This window comes from Schistocerca piceifrons, chromosome 7, assembly GCF_021461385.2.
Source record: "Schistocerca piceifrons isolate TAMUIC-IGC-003096 chromosome 7, iqSchPice1.1, whole genome shotgun sequence".
Lineage (NCBI taxonomy): Eukaryota > Metazoa > Arthropoda > Insecta > Orthoptera > Acrididae > Schistocerca > Schistocerca piceifrons.
This window is the reverse complement of record NC_060144.1, coordinates 225,139,403-225,155,776: the sequence shown is the minus strand read 5'-3', so window position 1 is coordinate 225,155,776 and position 16,374 is coordinate 225,139,403.

The window sequence follows — 16,374 nt, the reverse complement described above, 5'->3', positions numbered from 1 at the left end:
TAATACTCTGAAGTAATTCTTTCTATTAGACTCTTTCAGAAAATCTACACTGAAATCTCCACAAACAATAATTTGGGCTTCCCTTCATCTGACAGACAGCACAATCCAAGTTTTCCAGAAATAGCTGAAGATTCCCAGTGGAGACCTATACGTAACTAAAGTTATAAATGTACCAGTGTTTAGTTTAAGCTCGCAGACACATGCTTCTCTATGTTGCTCTACACAAAAAATTTTAGTTTCAAAATTTTTCGCACTGCGGTTAATTTTAGCTTATATGGCAGCTCCTTCTCTCTCCATAGACTCTATTTATCCACTTAAATTTACCTATCCCGTACTTGTGACTAAATGATGGCCAGATAGGCACAGTACATTTATTCCAACCCCAGTTTCTAAATCTTGTTGATACCAGTAGTACCAACAGGAACCAAAATCATGCCTGACAAAATAGCTGTGTGAAGCAGCTGATCTAACTCCATATTGACCCTTATGACAGAGCTGTTCAGTTGAGGCTGATCATGCCACATGAAAGCAGGAGCGCAGCGAATATTTATATGGTTCGCTGCAGATCCATTTTTACCAGGTCGCATTGAATACGGTATCCTTTGTCTCTGTCAGTACTGTTTCCTGTCCCACTCACTATCATAACATAATCCTGCTTTGTGCAACCCTTACACAATTGTCCTACATCCTCCATCACTTGGCTAGTAGATGCACTGGGCTTGAAAAAACTTGTGACCTGGCACCTGGCACCTAAATTTTCCTGCAAGATCTAATCCACTCCTCTTACGTGGCTACTACCTAACAACACAACTTTCCTCCTACTTTCCACTTTTTTTGGAACAGTTGTTTTCCTGGTGGAAATCTGTTAAGCATTAACTACATTTACGTCTGCTTGAGCCCCTTCCTTAGTTCGCTGAGGTAGCAAGGTAAATCTGTTGTTTGTGCCAATAACGAAACTCTCAAATACTGTTCGCTTTCTGTAGCCTCTGTTCTTTTCTACCACTTCCTATATCTTTATTTTCTACCTCCTTAACCTCATCGGTTCTTTCTTAGCACAATCGAATTCAGTCTTAAGGGCTCTAATCCTTCCTTTCTATTCAGACAGTTTGCCATCCCTTGAACATCCTTTGCAATACCGTAGAAAACACCTAATTACCTCCCCAATTCTCATGTCACTATATTCACCATGTGTAACCATGTGCCACAGCAGCTGCGTAGAAACCCATAATCATCTTTCCCACGGCAGATCAAACACTTCGCGCTCATAGTTGCATACAATCATTTTATAAAATATATATAGACAATATCAGCAATAGTCCATTAACAAAAGATCACAACACTCACTAAAAAGTTATGTGGAACAATAATATATGTGTATACTATTAATCTAGTAACTTAATGCCTTTAAAATAATGTTAAAACTCTAAAATTCTATTTTCTTTTTTCGTTTTCTGGTTTATCAGTCTTCTGACTGGTTTGATGCGGCCCGCCACGAAATACTCTCTTGTGCCAACCTCTTCATCTCAGAGCAGCACTTGCATCTTACGTTCTCATTTATTTGCTGGATGCATTCCATTCTCTGTCTTCCTCTATAGTTTTTGCGTTCTACAGCTCCTTCTAGTACAATGGACGTCATTCCCTCACGTCTTAAGAGATGCCCTATCGTCCTATCCCTTCTCCTTATCAGTATTTTCCACATATTTATTTCTCTCCAATCTTGTGCAGAACCTCTTTATTCCTTGCCTTATCAGTCTACCTAATTTTCAACATTCTCCTGAAGCACCATCTCTCAAATGCTTCGATTCTTGTCTGTTTCAGTTTTCCCACAGTCCATATTTCACTGCCACACAATGCAGTACTCCAGACATACATTCTCAGAAATTTATTCCTCAAATTGAGGCCTACGTTTGATACTAGTAGACATCTCTTGGCCAGGAATGCCCTTTTTCCCAGTGCTAGTCTGCTTTTGATGTCCTCCTTGCTCTGTCCGTCATTGGTTATTTTACTGTCTAGGTAGCAGAATTCCTTAACTTCATTTACTTCATGACCGCCAATCATGATGTTAAGTTTCTCGTTGTTCTCATTTCTGCTACTTCTCATTACTTTCGTCTTGCTTCGATTTACTCTCGATCCACATTCTGCTCTCATTAGATTGTCCATTTCGTTCAGCAGATCATGTAATTCTTCTTCACTTTCACTTAGGACAGCAATGTCAACAGGGAATCGTATCATTGATAACCGTTCACCTTGACTCTCTTCTCCACTCCTGAACCCTTCATTTATTTCCATCATTGCTTCTTCGATGTACAGAGTGAAAAGCAGCGACGAAAGACTACATCCCTGTCTTGCACCCTTTTTAATCAGAGCACTTCGTTCTTGGTCGTCCACTCTTATTATTCCCTCTTGTCTCTTGTACATATTGTATATTACCCGCCTCTCCCTATAGCTTACACCTATTTTTCTCAGAATTTCGAACTTCTTGCACTATTTTACATTGTCGAAAGCTTTCTCCAGGTTGACAAATCCTATGAACATGTCTTGATTTTTTTAAAATACGGCTTCCATTACAAACCGCAACGTCAGAATAGTCTCTCTCGTGCCTCTACCTTTTGCAAAGCCAATCTGATCTTCATCTATCACACCATCAATTTTTTTTCCATTCTTCTGTATATGATTCTTGTCTGCAACTTGGATGCATGAGCTGTTAAGCTAATGGTGCGATAATTCTCGGAAATGCAAGCTCTTGCAGTCTTCGGAATTGTGTGGATGATAATTTTCCGAAAATCATATGGTATGTCGCCTGACTAATGCATTCTACACACCAACGTGTATAGTCGTTTTGTTGTCACTTTGTAATGTCCCCACAGCAAAATGGCTCTGAGCACTATGGGACTTAACAACTTAGGTCATCAGTCCCCTAGAACTTAGAACTAGTTAAACCTAACTAACCTAAGGACATCACACACATCCATGCCCGAGGCAGGATTCGAACCTGCGACCGTAGCAATCGCGCGGTTCCGGACTGCGCGCCTAGAACCGCGAGACCACCGCGGCCGGCTGTCCCCACAGCAAATACTCTCTACCGCGCACCAATTAATCATTTTCAATCAAACCATCCACATTCATTCACTCTGGAAAAGTTATCTGATCTCATTTTCTCGTAATATATACGGCGACAGCTCGTCGACGCCAGTTATCTGATCTCATTTTCTCGTAATATATACGGCGACAGCTCGTCGACGCCGAAGTATTTTCTAGTTCATTTATTCTTTGAAAGAACAGAGATGCATATAAACATTCTCCATGGTTGTGAGAGGGGTAACTAGGACAGCTTCTGGAGTATCTGTTGAGGGATTGACGTGTTTCTGAGAGATACATATTCTGCTTTTCTTCTCGCTAAAGCGAGCCAATTAACATTTGTGCCGCTAGCGGTTTGTTTGAAGAGAAAGAGATTGTAAAGGGACAATAATTAAGGCGTGGAATCACCGGAGATCTGGACATGTAATGGAGATGGATTTAATACACGATTTCCTCCATAAATAAGGTTTGTGACTTTTTTGTTCTGGAGTGAATGAACGAATGAGTTTTTTTCTGAATCATTCGATGATCACGTTGGCCCTGTAATTAGTGGGGAAGTTTCAGCTGTGTCGAAGAGAGCCTGCAATCTCTGAGTCTGTGTTAAATCGTCCAAAAAGGCTTCGTACACATCTGGAATTCGCAATCTTTCGTAAAAGGAACTAACTGTCCAAACGATTGATTCTCTCGACTGACTGCAGTGTTTAACAGTAATAATGAATGTAAATATCTCTTACAGCAAGCCAGCCGCTGATTACCAAGACGAAGGACTCCACCAAAGATTCCATTTGGCTAATTTCACGTAATGAAATATTATATTAAAAACTGTACATAGATAAAGGAGAGAAAGAGAGAGAGAGCGAATGAAAATAGAGAGAATACTAATAATCCTCCATTAGTCTAATTTTTCGCCTGTCTTATCACGGATCAGCCAAGAACTGGGAGGGCCTTACTTTACTGTATAGATTTATGTGTGAAGGTGAAGGGATCTTAAAGGCAACAGATACACGTCTATACAGACAAGACGTTACACAGAGATAGCGGCTAGCTGCATTCATCATCTGTTCTTAGATAAAGAGACGGCAACTTACTATCCGAACATTAAAGTGTTAAAACTACCCCCAAGATTTTAGAAATTCTGGAGGAATGTCATCTACCCCTTCGGCCTTATAAAACTGTATACCCGACAAATTAGGCGTAATATGACATATGCACGAAATGGACGTTACAAGTTTTGGAAATAAATAAAAGATAGAACTTAAAACCCTTAATCCCCGAGCAGATGCGGCAGTAATAAATATATGTGTAGCGAAAGCAATCTAAATTCGTCACTTAATATTTACGCAGACATTTTAAATTTGTATGAAAACCTACGTTTGAAGTACCGGAAACAGGGCCTTAGGACTTTTTTTTCGAGAAATACTCAGAAGAATAATTCCAGGCCCAAACATAGCAGGTGTTGACGGATGTGAAAATTACCGAACTATCAGTTTAATAAGTCACGGCTGTAAAATACTAACGCGAATTCTTTACAGACGAATGGAAAAACTGGTAGAAGCCGACCTCGGGGAAGCTCAGTTTGGATTCTGTAGAAACATTGGAACACGTCAGGCAATACTGACCCTACGACTTATCTCAGAAGGTAGATTAAGGAAAGGCAAACCTACGTTTCTAGCATTTGTAGACTTGGAGAAAGCTTTTGACATTGTTGACTGGAATACTCTCTTTCAAATTCTGAAGGTGGCAGGGGTAAAATACAGGGAGCGAAACGCTATTTACAATTTGTACAGAAACCAGATGGCAGTTATAAGTTTAGAGGGACGTGAAAGGGAAGCAGTGGTTGGAAAGTCAGTGAAGGAGGGTTGTAGCCTCTCCCCGATGTTATTCAATCTGTACATTGAACAAGAAGTGAAGGAAACAAAAGAGAATTCGGAGTAGGTATTAAAATCCATGGAGAAGAAATAAAAACTTTGAGGTTCCCCGATGACATCGTAATTCTGTCAGACACAGCAAAGGATTTGGAAAAGCAGTTGAACGGAATGGACAGTGTCTTGAGAGGAGGATATAAGGTTAACATCAACAAAAACAATACAAGGATAATGGAATGTAGTCGAATTAAGTCGGGTGATGCTGAGGGAATTAGATTAGGTAATGAGACAGAGTTGTAAAGGAGTTTTGCTATTTAGGGAGCAAAATAACTGATGATGGTCGAAGTAGAGAGGATATAAAATGTAGACTGGCAATGGCAAGGAAAGAGTTTCTGAAGAAGAGAAATTTGTTAACATCGAGTATAGATTTAAGTGTCAGGGAGTCTTTTCTTAAAGTATTTGTATGGAGTGTAGCCATGTATGAAAGTGAAACATGGACGATAAATAGTTTGGACAAGAAGAGAATAGAAGCTTTCGAAATGTGGTGCTACAGAAGAATGCTGAAGATTAGATGGGTAGGTATTGAATAGAATTGTGGAGAGGAGTAGTATGTGGCACAACTTGACTAGAAGAAGGGATCAGTTGGTAGGCCATTTTCTAAGGCATCAAGGGATCACAAATTTAGTATTGGAGGGCAGCGTGGAGGATAAAATTCGTAGAGGGAGACCAAGAGATGAATACACTAAGCAGATTCAGAAGGATGTAGGTTGCAGTAGGGACTGAGAGATGAAGAAGCTTGCACAGGATAGAGTAGCATGGAGAGCTGCATCAAACCAGTCTCAGCCGGCCGAAGTGGCCATGTGGTTCTAGGCGCTACAGTATGGAACCGCGCGACCGCTACGGTCGCAGGTTCGAATCGTGCCTCGGGCATGGACGTGTGTGATGTCCTTAGGTTAGTTAGGTTTAAGTAGTTCTAACTTCTAGGGGACTGATGACATAAGAAGTTAAGTCCCATAGTGCTCAGAGCCATTTGAACAATTTTTTAAACTAGTCTCAGGACTGAAGACCACAACAACAACAAAAATTCTGAAACAAGTGAAACTTTCAATAGATGGTATGAAAAGGGTCTAATTCGGTTCCTTACATTGTAATATTAACTTATTTGACTGTTATTACAGAATTAACTACTTACCTTTACCAGTTGAAGTGTATGCGGTATGCGCAGGGCAATAAAAAAGGAAGATGTACCCGGAACAGTATCGTATAACGACAAGACTTGCAATAATTTTATTAATTCCATTATATCTTCAAGTGGGACAACGATCACAAACAATATCGCGCCATCTTATTTAGGGGACTATGTTCAAGCATATACAAAGTGTCCTAAGCAAAGAGGGTCAAAATTAATCAGATGGTGCTTCGTAATAAGAAACAAACGTCAGGTAATTAACATTTGCGGCGTTTGGAGGTGTTGAATGAGCAGTACATGTGAGGCACTTGTGTGTATACTGTGTATGTTTCAAAACAAAATATTTGCGAACTCGAGTAGGTTAAAGGTAGATTATTTTTAATAACCACGCAAGTAAAGTCACTTACGATGGTAAGGCCTACGGGTCCTAATTTTACAGCGTAGATAGACATGGTCGCTCAAAAATACACGTAGCTTCACATTCCTTTTCTGCTTCCACATACAGGGTGGAGCAAATAAAAGTGGCCCGGAGACCAAAATTCCAGGGTGCAAAGAAACACAGTACTAATGTGACTGCCGGCTGATGTGGCCGACCGGTTCTAGGCGCTACAGTCTGGAACCGCGCGGCCGCTACGGTCGCAGGTTCGAATCCTGCCTCTTGCATGGATGTGTGTGATGTCCTTAGGCTAGTTAGGTTTAAGTAGTTCTAAGTTCTGGGGGACTGATGACCACATCAGTTAAGTCCCATAGTGCTCAGACCCATTTACTAATGTGACCATAGCAGATGTTGAAAGTGACCACCACTCATCTCTTGGCAGGTATGGGCCGTGATCAGCAATTAACTGAAGGCGGATCAAAGCTGGACAGCTGGAATTGCTGCATTCTCATCTGAGATGTTGTGCTGAAGTTTTAGACGACTATAGGAGCCGTTGCGGTACACCTAGTACTTGGGGGTTTCCCACACAAAGTAAACGCAAACTGACAGACCAGAAGACCTAGGTGACTTCTAGGGCGGCAACCAAACTGACGTCTGCTGACAACTCTGTCTGGAGTGAAGATGGTACAAGTGTTGCCCAAGGTTCGGCCGGCTCCATGGGCAGTTGCTCCGTCCTGTTGGAAGTAACTGTAGGTCTTTTCTTCTCCAGTCACTGCTCCCACAAATCATATCCACTCGTCCGGGCCACTTTTGTTTGCCCAACCCTCTAGTTTGTAATCAATTATAACGATATGTCCCGTTCTGTGACATCTAGAGACGCTATAGAAAGGTTAGTGACGAAGCTGTCGATCGGCAGCCTCGATTCTTTCATACCTTTGGAACGTATTTTACTTTTTATTAGGCCGGTGTTACACTATCAAATTTCTTTGTTCAATATCTTTGTCAAATATCTTTGTCAAAGAAATTTGATGGTGTAATAGGGAACTTTGTCAACTGTCGTCAAATATTTGATCAAATCTAGGGCCTCGCGGTAGATTTGATCAAAGAAGTCGCTTGTCTTTGTTCACTGCAATGTGACATGTTACCACGTCGAGCGCTAGCATCGCTGCAGCGTTCTGTCATCTGTTGTGTTTTTATAAACATTGCCGGTAAATACAATTGGTGTGTACCGACAACTACTGTCGTGTGCGTACTGTAAGACCTTCGGTATACACACCATCAGATTATTTGACTTGTCGCTCTAACGAAGTAGGCGAGTGTCAGCAATATGTCTCGTGGTCTTATCGTGGCGTGTTTATCTTCTGCCGTTAGGTCAGACGATAGAAATGCCACTTGCACGCTTAGAGTAGCAGATTGCCGGTGACCAACTTTAAACAGCACTTGGTTATTAAAATAATAAAAATCATAGACATTACGTAACTTGATTCTAGATGCTGTTTACAATTGACAATCTGAAGTTCCTTTGGTCTTGGTACGTTAATCTTATTCTCACATATCTCTGATACTTGACAAAGTGTCTATACATTTATCTTCATGGCTATTTACAGGAATATGATAATCTTATTAGGCGCAGACTGAAACTTGACTATAGACTGGTACAGACAAATGCAGACTAATGCAGACTGATGCAGACTGACTAATCGGAGGTCTGTACACTCGTTATAATACCTCGCGCGTTCAGGTATCACTGCACGAGTGTGATCCGCGAGGAGAAAAGGTTCTACGTTACCAGCAATCTCACTGGCTGCGTTACATATTGATACGAGGATCCGCGGAAGCAGAATTTGGTCCGTCTGTAAGACAGCGCCATCTCGTTGTGTGGAGACGGACGAGCGCTGCGCCTGCGCTGTTGTGCTTAGCGGGGGCACTCTAGTGGGAAAGTTGTGTACGCGCTGACTACGCGGAACTATGTACACAACAACTACAAAATTAATAGAGGTGTATAAAGCTGATGAGGCGCTTTACAATATGAGGCACCCTGAATACAAAAATAGATTAAGAAGACTGGAGACCTAACCTAACCTAACCCTCTCCTGTAGCAAGGAATCGGAGTGTTACAGTGAGCCTGTCTTCCGCAGATGTAGCAGTTCTTAAGTGAATACTGTGCTTTGTGATATGAGGATACACTACACTGAGCACATACAGAAATGTATGCTCATCCATTCTTAAGTTATTGATGTACGACATGAGGTCCTCCACTATAAACTCACGTAACAAGTTTTGTTGAATGCTTTTATCCTGTCGTCGTAAAACCCACGGCTTTACTCAGGTACGTTTCCTTTTTTTCCCCTGCTTCTCTTCCGCATGTGCACACAGTGCAATTATGGTACATGCGACTGCTGCGGTTAACAGCAAGTTGTTGTTGCCAGCCATATTGAACTTTGACGAAAAATATGATGACAAGTTAATACCCCTTCTAGCGCTACGTCAAAGATCTTTGTAAAATATATTTGACGGAATATTTGATCATATCTTTGATCAAATCTTTGACAAAGAAATTTGACAGTGTAATACCGGCCTTACTCTAACAAGTACTTGATATTAACTTCACATTAATTTAATTTTATCAGCAGTATCTCTTACATGGCGATCAGTTTGGTTTTCAGAAGGGTAAAGTCATCAGTGAGACAATTTTGACTGGCGAAGTGCTTGGTAATGGAAGCATAACTAGAGAAAAATCAAAACAACTTGACAATATCAGTCGACCTAGGAAATGCGTTGCACGATGTGAAATGGTGAAATGTGCAAGTAACGAAGAGGGGACAATAAGTATAGAAAACCAAGAAGTAAACGGTCGGATAAGAATCTGTGTAAGATAGGAATGTAGTCTTTCGCCCATACTGTTCAATCTATACGTGTAGGTCGAAGAAATAATGCCGGAAACAAAAGAAATATTTAGGAGTGTGATGAAAATATTCAGAGTGAAAAGATATTAACGATACAGATATTCACTGATGACATTGCTGTCTCCGTCAAAATAAGAAAATATTGCAGGACCTGCTGAATGAAATGAACAGTCTAATGAACACACATCGCTGGTTAGGAGAAAGCTGAAGAAAGACGAAACTGAAGACCAGCAGCGGGAAACGAGAATGAGATTAGCGGTAAACTTAACATCAAAATTGAGGGACTCCTAGTAGACAAAGCGAAGGTATTTTGCTGCTTTGAACGGATACACATGACAGATGAAAGAAGGACGACATAGTAAAACATACTAGCGTAGGCAAAAAAAGGCGTTCCTGGCGAAAAGATACCTTACCCATAAGATATCTTGGTGGTACTAAATATCGTAGTTAATTCGAAGAAGAAATTTCTAAGAATGCACTTTCGGAGCGCAGCGTTGTGTGGAAGAGAAACATGGACTGTCAAAAATCCGTAAAAGATGAGAACCGAAGAGATTCCATGTGCTGCTATAAAAGTATGCGATAAATTAACTGCACTGATAAATTATTGGGACAGTCTACGCAGAATCGGTGAGGCGAAGGGAACGTGGGATTCGCAGGTAAAGAGAACAGACAGGAATATAGAACATGTGTTAAGACGTCAAGGAATAACTTCCGTGGTACTTAAGAGAGATGTAGAAAGTAAAAACTGTATGGTAAGATAGAAACTGAAGTATACCCAAGAAATGAGTGAGTGCAAATGCTACTCTAAGAAGAAGAGGTTCACGTGGGAGAGGAATTCGTTGAGGACAGATTAAACCTCCTGTGAGCATCCCAAGACGCTACGCACAGGTACGTGACGCAGCTTTTGATTAGAATCATATCTCACTTTGGGTCTCCAGCGAAGCTTAGTTAGTTGACAGTACTGTAAAGAATCTATTTAAAGAATCTATTTTACTTCTTTTCATCTGGCTAGGTCCCTTCATGACGTATTTATTTATACACTGAAGAGCAAAAGAAACTGGTACACCAACCTAATATCGTGTAGAGCCCCGCGACCACGCAGAAATGCCCCAATGTGCCGTGGCATGGACTCGACTAATGTCTGAAGTAGTGCTGAAGGAATTGACTCCACGAATCCTGCAAGGCTGTCCATAAATCCGTAAGAGTACGAGGGGGTGGAGATTTCTCCTGAACAGCACGTTGAAAGGAATCCCAGATATGCTCAATAATGCTCTTGTCTGTGGAGTCTGGTGGACAGCGGAAGGATTTAATATCAGAAGAGTGTTTCTAGAGCCACTCTGTAGCAATTCTGGACGTGTGGGGTGTCGCTTTGTACTGCTAGAATTGTCCAAGTCCGTCGGGATAAAGAATGGACATGAATCTATGCAGATGATCAGGCAGGATGCTTACGTTCGTGCCAACTGTTAGAGTCGTATCTAGTCGTATCAGGGGTCCCATATCACTCCAATGGCATGCGCCCCACACCGTTACAGAGTCTCCACCAGCCTGAACAGTTCCCTGCTAACGTGCAGGATCCATGGATTCATGAGGTTGTCTCCATACATGTATACGTACCCTGCCTGTTACAATTTGAAACGAGCCTTTTCCGACCAGGCAACATGTTTTCAGTCATCAACAATCCAGTGTCGGTGTTGAAGGGGCCAGGCGAGGCGTGGAGTCATCAAGGGCACACCAGTCGATCTTCGGCTCCGAAGGCTCATATCGATGATGTTTCGTTGAATGGTTCGCATGCTGACACTTGTTGTTGGCCCAGTACTGAAATCTGCAGCAGTCTGCGGAAGGGTTCCACCTCTTTCACGTTGAACAATTCTCTTCAGTCACTGTTGGTCCCGTCCTTGCAGGATCTTTTTCCGGCCGCAGCAATGTCGGAGATTTGATGTTTTACCGGATTCCTGATACCCACAATACACTCGGGAAATGGCAGCACGGGAAAATCTCCACTTCATCGATATCTCGGAGACACTGTGTCCCATCGCTCGTGCGCCGACTATAACACCACTTCCCAACTCACTTAAATCTTGATAACCTGCCATTGTAGCAGCAGTAACCGATCTAAAAACTGCGCGAGACCCTTGTTGTTTCCTGTAGGTGTTGCCGACCGCAGAGCCGTATTCTGCCTGTTTACATACCTCTGTATTTGAATACGCATGCCTACACCAGTTTCTTCGACGCTTTAGTGTAAATTTATTGAGCTGATTCGCTCCCCATCTTTCTATCTGTGCTACACAAGACTACATCAATACCGACTGGAGTTATGAGAATGATTTCTGAGTAACGAGTTTCGTCACTGTGGCAAGATAGCATCAGGACTGTTTTGCCTCGAGTTTATGCCCTCCTCACACGGGACCCGTTTCTCATCGCGAAGCACGCCAGACATGGTGTCCGTCGTGGTTTGCTGCTCTGTCTGAGACGACCTGCTGCATCTCACGGAACGTGCTGCTCATCGTTATTTGCTATTTCGATGCTCTCCATCGGCATCCAGCGCGTAAAGGACACAGTATCTTTACGGCAATTGACGCGCGTAAAATAGATGCGCTAATTGTCGAAAAGGAGCGGAGAAAATCCCGAAGAGGATTCTGGACTTGTCCGTGGATTGAACAGCCAACTGCAGATGTGGTAGAGCAACACTAAGTAATGCTGCACAACGATCTGACTGCAGATGTGGTAGAGCAACACTAAGTAATGCTGCACAACGATCTGAGACACACACTAGTGGAAGCTATTCAAAAACTCAATTGAATCTTCATCCCATTATCGGTTTTAAACTGAATATAGCGTATAGTAATGTCAGTTTGCACATGCACAACATCGATATTCGCGGTGTTGCATTGACTAACATCACTCGGAAGTGAAGTAGCACACTTCATCACATTTATTTCAAGATCAAGATTCGTTTCGTATATTCATTTGAATGGAAGAGACTTTTTCAAAGCTGCTCACCGTCGTCGAAAGAGATATTTACTGGCGAGGTATAAACATGAGGCAGTCCATAAATCCAAGAGATGGGTACATTTATTTCATATAAAAGTTTCATAATAACACAAACTTCTACTGTCTAATCTGTGTTTACTTTCTGACGTATACTGGCAGTCACTGTAAGAGATCTGGTCACTGGGTAAACATTCCAGTCATTGGCGTCTGCAACATAAACTGCAGAAAATACATCATTCATAAGAAACAACATCGATTACTGTAGATACTATTACTATGAAATTAATAAGAGATACACTGAATCTTTTAGGAAATAACAGGTAAAAAATAATCTGGAAGGAGATGGACGTAAACTTGCTACCTGTCTCTTCACAGCTCACTACGCTATCAACTACGCTACAGCTTTATCATGGCAGAGAGGTCTCCGTATATGATGTACACTCCCCAAAGACTGTATCTAAAGATGTCGTTATTTGATATTTAACTAAAACAAAATGTACCGATGCGACGCGTTTGATGGATCATCATTTTGCCGTAGCACTGAAATGGAGTACTTCCATAGTACAAAATTTAGACCTCTAAAAACATCGAATACAGCAAGCCTTCAGCTACATATATTTCTTTACTTGTGATTTTACTATAACAAATCGTAGCTAAAACGACACGTTTTTGAAGATCTCGAATTTGCTGAAACTTTAAAACAGCTTACGTTCATAACACGTACTCTATGATAAAGCGAAACCCAACAAATACGAAATTTAATTCCATAAAGAATGGGGTCTCTTCAGTTCTGCTTCACACCTAAAAAGATGTCACATCTCACTGACCACGTTCCTCTGCTCGAGGCAAAAATGTCACATGTCAAGATTCTTCATTCCACGCTCTGCAGTGTAGTGGAACGTGGAATTTCACTCTATGGCGCCACCAGCTCCTCGTCCACATGCGTTTACACGTCCCGTGAGAGGTCGGCTTAAGGGAGGGTCACGACGGCGAGTGCGTATGATAGTGTTTCCACCATCTGTGTCCATCTGGCGTTGAACGAGCTGGAGTAGTATTTCGCGTTGATAGTTTTCTGCAGAATATCTTCGTAAACGGCCCAATCATCTACGTCTGATGCTTCTTGTTTTTCGATCACGTACTTATCTTGTTAAATTATAAAAGATACCGTTCGTGATTGGTAATTACTCATGATACGACACGGAATCATGCAGAATGTTCTAAAGGGATTGTGGTCGGTTTGTGCTAGTCTGGGCAGAAACGTATTTGCCAGAGAGAACATGAACGGGACATTACACGATGGTATAACGGCAGGCACTTCCTACGGCCAGTTGAAAAACCTCTTCTTGCACTTGAAGGTATTTTTCACGGTTTTTATGGTTCCGTACCGCAGATGGTAAAAGCGGAACCGTTTGTTGTCCGTCTGTCTGCCTATCTGTTGTGTGTTCCACTGTCAAGAGCCCTTTCTCTGAGGTACAGGTTGGGTATCACGCTGAAATTTATGTCAGGTACTATGGTTTACGGTCCCTCGACGGTGTAAATGATTTAAGGTTCTTAGTCAATGCAGTCAAAAGATATAGCGATTTTTGTCATATATTTGACACTTGCAAGCTCACTCTCCAAAACTTATAGGGTACTTCCCATTGAGACAGAGTTGTAAAATTTGGCAAGAAGCAAGGTTTCGCAGTACAAGTAAAGGAAAAATTTGGAAAACTGTTAATTTGTAATTACATCACATAACTTTTTTGCCATTTATTGTCTCTCTGTCTGGTTGTCTGTAAAGATCCAATTTTCTTTTTCAGGAACGCATGGAGGTATCAACTTGCAGTTCATGTAAACTACTGAAGTTTACTGTACCTTGGCTTCTAAGTCAATGAAGAGTCAAAAGATGCGACCATCTGTAAAGACCCCTTTTTGTCAGGTGCAGGTAGAGGAATCAAGCTGAAATTTATGTCAGATACTCAGGTCTAGGGTCCATTGAAGGTGTAAGTAATATACGCTTCAATCAATCAAAAGATATGACCATGTAAGTCGCTTATTTTGATATTCGTAAACTCATTGTCGTTGGACTGTATACCAGTAAACTGTTTCTCATTATTTCAAATTGTAGACACATTTCCTTCAGTACAAACAAGTCATAGCTGGTGTATATTGGATAATGGCGTAATGAGCTAACAATGCGGCCACCGCCAGGACCATCAGTCAGAGATAATCAACAGTAATCAACTAATGGCATCGAAGCCGAGACACGATGCTACCGTTGTTACTGGGAAGGGTTGTGACTGCAAGTCTGATTGCACACTAAATTATTAATAAGTCGTAGTTAGATTCAACTGAGTCATGATAGCGTGAGATGCACCATATGCGATATACTGTGTGTGTTCGGTTTGTATAGAGTTTATCCTGGAGGTGGAAGAAAACGTGGGACTGAAACACAATGTGCATAAATGGCGAACTTTCACGAGAATTCTAGGTACTTGCGATGAGAGTCGCTGCGAAAGATACGTCACTGACCGATGAGCCAAAACATTATGACCACTTGTTTAGAAGCATGTTGCTCCACTTCTAAAACACACTACAACAAAGATTCTGCTTGGCATGGATTCTACAAGTTCTTGACAGGGTTCCGGAAGCATGTGGCAAAGGGGCACAGGTCAAGCATTTCCCGTAAATTAGGGGATAGTACTTTACTGGTATGCAGCTGGCGTCCGATATGTGTTCCAGTGGGTACAGATGAGGCACATTTGCTGGCCAAGACATCAATGTGATATCAATATAATGCCGTCAAACCACGGTAGCACAAATTTGACTTTGTAGCACGGGTAGTTATCCCATTGGAAGATGAGATGTCATCGCCGTAGGGAGGAAGGAGGGGGGGGGGGGGGGAGGAGACTTCAAGCATGAAGCGATGCAGGTGGTCCACGATAGTGTTCACATAGATCACTGTTGTCATGATCCCTTCAATTACCACCTCAGATTCCATGGAAGCCCAACTCAGTGTACCTTATAGCATAGTTCTGCCCTCACTGATCTGCATTTGTGGCGCATTGCATGTTTTGTGCAGCCATTGGCATGGATTGCGACATGCAAGGACCCAGCCATCGACCTGGTGTAAGAAGAAATGCTATTCATCCGACAGGCGACACGTTTCTATCGATTGTAATATTATTGGATTTCATATACTTTGCATATGAGATATTTGCCATAAAAAAAAGGATAGCCAATGAGCTGTAGTTCGTTAAGATGCTAAGCATCACAGCGCGAGAGTAAAGAGGCAAAATATTTTTATAATGTGCGCCTTTACCAAGACGAGCGTCCAGCGTTTAAATACTCTAAATAAACATTATGACCCGTTGGAGGCAGATATTTAAAATCGTTGCCGCAGCGCTTGATAGCAAGAAGCTGCGAAACAGAAGAAAGAACAATCTATCGTTTGTTAAGAAATATTCTAGAGACCTCATTATCCCTTGTACTTTTGATCGCCGACATGTTAAGACGTACTACATAGCATTGATACAAGCTGTATTTTTATTTTGTGTAAAAACTATGTGAAATGACGATCAAACATTTCGGTAACTCGGGTGAGGATACAGTGCACTTACGCACACGCAAGGACATTTAATTTTAAGAAGGAACGGACTGAAAAAGATGCGATTATTGGACTGCGCCATGTACAAAAGAAATATCAGATGTACGTCATGCGTTTATTGTGTATTTGTCAATGTCTAGAAGTTTAAAGCCAATTTGTTCAAAATACATTAATATTTTACGATGCTGTAATTTTCTTCTTACTCTTTTCTTTCACTAATCAGAAATGATGTTCAAATTGTATATGAGCTTTATTATAGGTTCGCTCTTTATCGCGGTGTCTCGATTGTATTTGGGAGACCACTAATGTGTTCAACTTCCGATCTGTTAATCTTTCTCTCACGAAATTCCACTAATTTGCTTTCATTTCCATTTTTATATTCA